This window comes from Myotis brandtii, unplaced genomic scaffold (genome assembly GCF_000412655.1).
Source record: "Myotis brandtii unplaced genomic scaffold, ASM41265v1 scaffold736, whole genome shotgun sequence".
In the NCBI taxonomy this organism is placed as follows: domain Eukaryota; kingdom Metazoa; phylum Chordata; class Mammalia; order Chiroptera; family Vespertilionidae; genus Myotis; species Myotis brandtii.
This window is the reverse complement of record NW_005370921.1, coordinates 201070-208042: the sequence shown is the minus strand read 5'-3', so window position 1 is coordinate 208042 and position 6973 is coordinate 201070.

Genomic DNA, 6973 nt, shown 5'->3' with positions numbered 1-6973 from the left:
GGACAGAGACAGAGATGGACAGAGACAGAGACGGACAGAGACAGAGATGGACAGAGACGGAGACGGACAGAGACAGAGACGGACAGAGACGGAGATGGACAGAGATGGAGACGGACGGAGACGGACACGGACAGGTGTCTCTGGCACTAGAGGAGGTCACTCTCAACCCTCTGGACCTGATCAGACGTCGCACAAAGGTGGTTGCAGCGCTGGGCCCTGCTGTCCTCACGCCCATGACAGGGAACCACAGGCCTTGGGTGTGGAGGGCATGTTTGCTGTCCCCGTGAGCCCCAGGCCACCGGCCACTGACCAGGAGGCTGGCAGCTGCCAGACCTGGAGGGTCCCCGAGAAGACGCACACAACGCAGAGACGGGACGAGCACGAACGCGGGTGTGAGGGGCCCAGTGTCTTTCTGACGGGCCTCCCAGGGGCAAACTGGGGGACTGGGGGCGAGAGAGAACCACAGAAGAAAATTCCCCAAATTAACAGGAAAGCAGCCGCTTGAGCTGGCGGAGCCCAGGGAGGACAAAGCTGAGGGAGGATGGGGCCAGGGAGGGCAGAGACCAGGGAGGACGGAGCGAGGGAGGATGGAGCGCAGGGAGGACGGAGCGCAGGGAGGGCGGAGCCCAGGGAGGGCGGAGCTCAGGGAGGGCGGAGCCAAGGGAGGACGGAGCTCAGGGAGGACGGAGCCGAGGGAGGAAGGAGCCCAGGGAGGGCGGAGCCCAGAGAGGGCGGAGCCGAGGGAGGGAAGAGCGCAGAGGGAGGGCGGAGCGCAGGGAGGGCGGAGCGCAGGGAGGGCGGAGCCCAGGGAGGATGGAGCCGCTGAAGGGGAATCACAAGCCAGACCCACCCCCAATGCTGTGCTGGGACGCTTCTCAGGAACCCCAACGCCACAAGGGAGCGGGACAAGGAGCCCCTAAGAGAGACCGTTGGACGGGAGGGAGGCCTCTGCCGGTTACACAGGCGGCTCTGGGCGCATGTCTGTGAACTCAGATTCCAAAGCAAGTAAAATTTGGAGTCGCTGAAGGGAATCACAAGCCTGACCCACCCCCAACGCGGTGCTGGGACACATCTCGGGAACCCCAACGCCACAAGGGAGCGGGACACAGAGCCCCTAAGAGAGACAGTTGGACGGGAGGGAGGCCTCCGCCGGCCACATGAGCGGCTCTGGGGCGCATGCCTGTGAACTCGGATTCCAACGCGAGTAAAATTAGATCCGTGTGGGAATAAACATATTTTTAGTCACCCAGGGGCTGTGAGCGCGTTCCCACTCACAGATGTTAGCAGGATGCTCTTCAGAGGAGACAGCGGGGAGGTGAACGTGAATGTAAGCCGGGCGCCCAGGAGAGGAGCCCGCAGCACATTCGAGGCAGGCGGGGGTGGGGGGTCACCGTGGACCCACAATTACAGCTGATAACAACCGGGGACTCAACCCGCAGCCTCTCAGCCCAGGATGCTGGCACGGCGGGTCCTCGCTCTGCAGGGAGGACCCCGGTGCAAAGACGGATCAATCGGGCGAAACACATGCCTCCCCGTCAGGGAAGATGCAAACATTCTCGACAGAACACCAGCACACGGAGGCCTCCGTGTGTCACCACAGTGCTTAACTCCGACCTGAAAAATGGCTCAATCCTAGCGTAGCTGTTTTTTAAATATTTTTTGTTGATTTTTAGAGAGGAAGGGAGGATAGAGAGATAGAAACCGATGAGACAGGAGCATCGTGGGTTGGCTGCCTCCTTCACGCCCCACACTGGGGATGGAGCCTGCAACCCGGGCCTGTGCCCTGACCGGGAATAGAACCAGAACCTCTTGGTTCCGGGGTTGACACTCACCCGCTGAGCCACGCCGGCCGGCCATTTTTTATTCTAGAGGAATTAGAGAGGGGGGAGACCTGTTTCACTCCTATAAGGTGATTTCCGGATCTCTGGCCAACCATCCTGCTGTGATCAGAACCGTTTCTACTAGAACCAGAAATCTAACCCGGACGTTCGTGAGGAACCAGTCGCTAGCACCGTGCTGGCGACCCCACACCCTGCACCAAGACCAGCACCAGGAGAGACATCCTGGGAAGGGAGAAGTAACTCAGAGCCGACTGAGCAGTTACCTACTCAGAAAACCCACGGGTACCCGCTGACAAGCAGCTAGCAACCCTCGATAAGAAAAGGAACAGAATAGCACGACTTTACAAATGGGGGAAGAGTATGGAGAGGGGATTTGTGAAAACCACGAATCTCCATCTAACAACACGAAGTGAGACCGTCCGACCAGGCAGTAGCCCTGCAGTGCTCCCGGGAGCGGCTGCACCTCCTGAGTGGGGGGCGCGGCGTCTATCGGGGTCCCACCAGACATCCCGGGCGCAGCGAGGCCTTGCCGAGCAGCTGCACGTCTTCGAAGGAGAGCACGCCAGGGGACTGTCACAGCGTTGTCTGCTCCAGAGAAAACAGTCACCCCTTCCTTCCGGGGGTGGCTAAGCAGCGCGGGAGGTAGCCCACTAGTACACAGTGACGTGTCGTGGGATGGCCCACCTGAAACCCACGTAATTCTACTAACCAACGTCACCCGTATAAGGTCAATTAGCATAAAATCAAAAAGCAAAAAAGAGAGAGGGACAGTGTCATGGGCATGGGCCCTGACCAGGAATCGAAGGGGGACCTCTTGGTTCATGGGTCGACGCTCAACCACTGGGCCACGCCGGCCAGGCTGGCGTATTTCTTTATAATCAATATTCACTACATTTCCAAGAAGTTTCTGCTTAAAATACTGCATCGGTAACGGGAGGCTGTTGTTCAAGGTGCGAGTAACGGATTCCACCCTCCTCCCCTGGCTCGGCCGACAAACTCCGTGCGGACTGCTCTGCACATGGCTTCTCCCGGGAGAAAGCAGCCGACAGGGAACACTGGTTTATCGCAGGCGTGGGTGCCCTGTAAACACTCCAGCCGGGTAAAAGCAGAAGCATGAGCCCTGGCCCGGTGGCTCCGTGGAGAGAGTGTGGGCCTGTGGACCAAAGGTCTCCGGTTCGATTCTGGTCCAAGGCACGTACTTCGGTTCCAGGCTCCATCCCTGGGCCGTTCGAGGCACGTGCAGGAGGCAACCCATCGATGTGTCTCTCTCCCCTCCCTCCCCACCCTCCCTTCCACTCTTTCAAAAAAAATCAATGGAAAAAATATCCTCAGGTGACCATTAACAAAACAAATGAATAAATAAAAATTTTAAAAAGACCCCCATGCTGCCCCAGCTGGTTTAGCTCAGTGGATAGAGCGTCGGCCTGGGGACTGAAGGGTCCTGGGTTCAATTCCCGGTCAGGGCACATGCCTGGGTTGCAGACTCTATCCCCAGTAGGGGCCGTGCAGGAGGCAGCCATCAATGATTCTCTCTCCCCCTCTCCCTTCCTCCCTCCGAAATCAATAAAAATATATATTTAAAAATAAATAATACATAAAAAGGCCCCCGTGGTAAATGCCAGGATGACTTCCAGAGTTCACACCTACTTCCTTTCCGCCTGCTTGTGTGCTGTTTCCCAACTAGGAAACTACGGTAACAGCGGTGTGTGGTACCTCCCCACCGGACCCCACGACGGGGATAGAGACGGGAGACGCAGAGACGGCACCGACTGGGGAACGCGGTCCATGCTCCCCCTGCACGTCTCCAAGCCGACCTCTGACCCTCTTCTCCGTGAGTTTAATGGTGGCAAACGCCCGGGGTCTCACCCAGTTTACACGGGACGATTTGACATAAAACCTCCGCCTCACACCCTCCTCTGTGTCTCACCTGGAATCAAAATGCCACCCCAGCCTGACCCCGCCCTCCCCCACCTGAGAACCTAGGACAGGGGTGGGCAACCCCTGGCACGCGTGCCAAACATGGCACGCCAGTAACTTTTGCTGGCACGCGAAACCCTCTCTTATAATCTTCCATTTACAATTTTCTTCTTAATATCGACTTTTTTATTTTTCAGATAAATTCAGTGTAGGTGCATCTTAGATAAATAAATAATTTTACATAACAAGTTATCTTAAAGACCATAGACATGGATTGATGAGAGAGGGGAAGAGCAATTTCTATGCCTCTGCCTTAACTCTCCCTGCCTTCCTAGATCCGACCAGTGTTTTGGTTTCATCCACATATGCTTGTGAATCTTTGTTCTCAGTGATGAGTTTTGTTAAGTCTCGTAATAGGAGTAGCCTGACGGATGAAAGTAGTAGCTCGTGCATATTTCTGAAGGTCACGAAATATAAACCTGATGTAAAATCTCTGTCATCAGTGATGCAGCAGCAAAAGTCCCACTGATAATATCAAACGGAGTCATAAAGTTTTCTGTCGGACTATCAGTGTACATGTATACATTAAAAAATAAATGTATTTTTCATCATCATATACTGTGTTTTTGTCGCTCGAATGAATTTTATTATTTCTTCAAGGTTCTTCACATACGTACACCTTAAGAGATATCAAGTAGGCATAACATGTTCTCAAAAAATTAGGGTTGGCACGCAGAAGAATTTTGAGTCAGAGATTTTGCTGGTTTGGGCACGCACTCACAAAAAGGTTGCCCACCCCTGACCTAGGACGAGTCTGTCTCCCAGGGTCTGACACATTGCATTGCTCGCTGTCCCTCCTCGGAATCGGACCCCACTGCTGACATGTTTAAGGTTCAAAGGCTCCCTCTCTGTCTCTGCACCGCACACACATACATGAACACACAATCGAAATGTAGTTTTCCAGTTTCTGTGACGGAGATTCTAAATGATAAAAACAGTCTGCTTCCCTCACTCATCATCACTCTTAGAGGTGCATAATGGGCCCTAAACTAGAGAAGTATTATCAGTGTGATGAAGGAGCAGGACATGTAGACGTTACCGCTGAACTGGAAATGTCTCTCTCTGTGAGACAGAGGCTTTCTCAGCACTAACATTTCCAACAGCCACAGGCCCAGCGAAGGCAGGCTCCATTAGCAAGCAGATGGCGACGTAAGCGCTTTGCTGCCGCAATGACCCTCAATTCCTGGAACCCCTTCAGAAATAACTCTTTTATTAATTAGATGATAACTCCATTATATCATCTTTCAATTATGTTAAAAGCAAGAACTTGGAAACGGAAAGTAATTTTTACCCATTCATTACCGTCATTACCTCTGCCCACAGGGAGGGGCTCTGGGCGGGCCTTCCCTCGGGAGCCCTACACCTGGGCTACCGGCCAGATCCCAGGGGGGACAAAGACGCACGCTTCTCCTCCACGGAGCGGGAGGAGAAAAAGGATGGACAAGCATAACTCAAACACCTCCCAGACTAATATATTTTGAAAAAGCACCTGTGAAAATTAAAATGAGAAAATTAATTTCCTTAAAACTATCCTGTATCTTGTACTCCATTTTTTAAAAAAAACCAACATTGAGCCCTGGTCGGTTTGGCTGAGTGGATAGAGCGCCGGCCAGCGGACTGAAGGGTCCCAGGTTTGATTCCTGTCAAGGGCACATGCCTGGGTTGTGGGCTTAATTCCCAGTGGGGGGTGTGCAGGAGACAGCCAATCAATGATTCCCTCTCATCAATGATGTTTCTATCTCTCTCTTCCTTTCCCTTCTTCTCTGACGTCAATAAAAATATATTTAAAAAAAAACAAACAAAACACATTGAGCCCAGCCACGGTGGCTCAGTGGTTGAGCATCAACCTATGAACCAGGTGCTCTGTTTGATTCCTGGTCAAGGGCACATGCCCAGGTTGCAGGCTCCACCCCCAGTAGGGGCCATGCAGGAGGCAGCTGATCAATGGTTCTCTCTCATCATTGATGTGTCTATCTCTCTCTCTTCCTCTCTGAAATCAATAAAAAGGTATTTTTTTTAAAAGAGAGGTAGGCAAATGAGAGTGTGAAGAGCAATTCCAAGCCTAGCACTGTGACAACTCCAGGTCCAGGCCCCAGGAGGCAGAGAGACAGACGGCACCCCAGGCTGGTGAGATTCTCTCCTGGACCGGGGTCTGCCCTCTGAGTGCTCCCCAGTGTTCATCGAGAACAGAGGTTGGCAGACTTGCTCTGTGAAAGGCCAGAGAGTAAACCCTGCAGGCTTCGTGGCCACATTCTGTCTGTGCAGCTACTGGACTTAACTGCGAGGTCAGAAGAATTTTGAGTCAGAGATTTTGCTGGTTTGGGCACGCACTCACAAAAAGGTTGCCCACCCCTGACCTAGGACGAGTCTGTCTCCCAGGGTCTGACACATTGCATTGCTCGCTGTCCCTCCTCGGAATCGGACCCCACTGCTGACATGTTTAAGGTTCAAAGGCTCCCTCTCTGTCTCTGCACCGCACACACATACATGAACACACAATCGAAATGTAGTTTTCCAGTTTCTGTGACGGAGATTCTAAATGATAAAAACAGTCTGCTTCCCTCACTCATCATCACTCTTAGAGGTGCATAATGGGCCCTAAACTAGAGAAGTATTATCAGTGTGATGAAGGAGCAGGACATGTAGACGTTACCGCTGAACTGGAAATGTCTCTCTCTGTGAGACAGAGGCTTTCTCAGCACTAACATTTCCAACAGCCACAGGCCCAGCGAAGGCAGGCTCCATTAGCAAGCAGATGGCGACGTAAGCGCTTTGCTGCCGCAATGACCCTCAATTCCTGGAACCCCTTCAGAAATAACTCTTTTATTAATTAGATGATAACTCCATTATATCATCTTTCAATTATGTTAAAAGCAAGAACTTGGAAACGGAAAGTAATTTTTACCCATTCATTACCGTCATTACCTCTGCCCACAGGGAGGGGCTCTGGGCGGGCCTTCCCTCGGGAGCCCTACACCTGGGCTACCGGCCAGATCCCAGGGGGGACAAAGACGCACGCTTCTCCTCCACGGAGCGGGAGGAGAAAAAGGATGGACAAGCATAACTCAAACACCTCCCAGACTAATATATTTTGAAAAAGCACCTGTGAAAATTAAAATGAGAAAATTAATTTCCTTAAAACTATCCTGTATCTT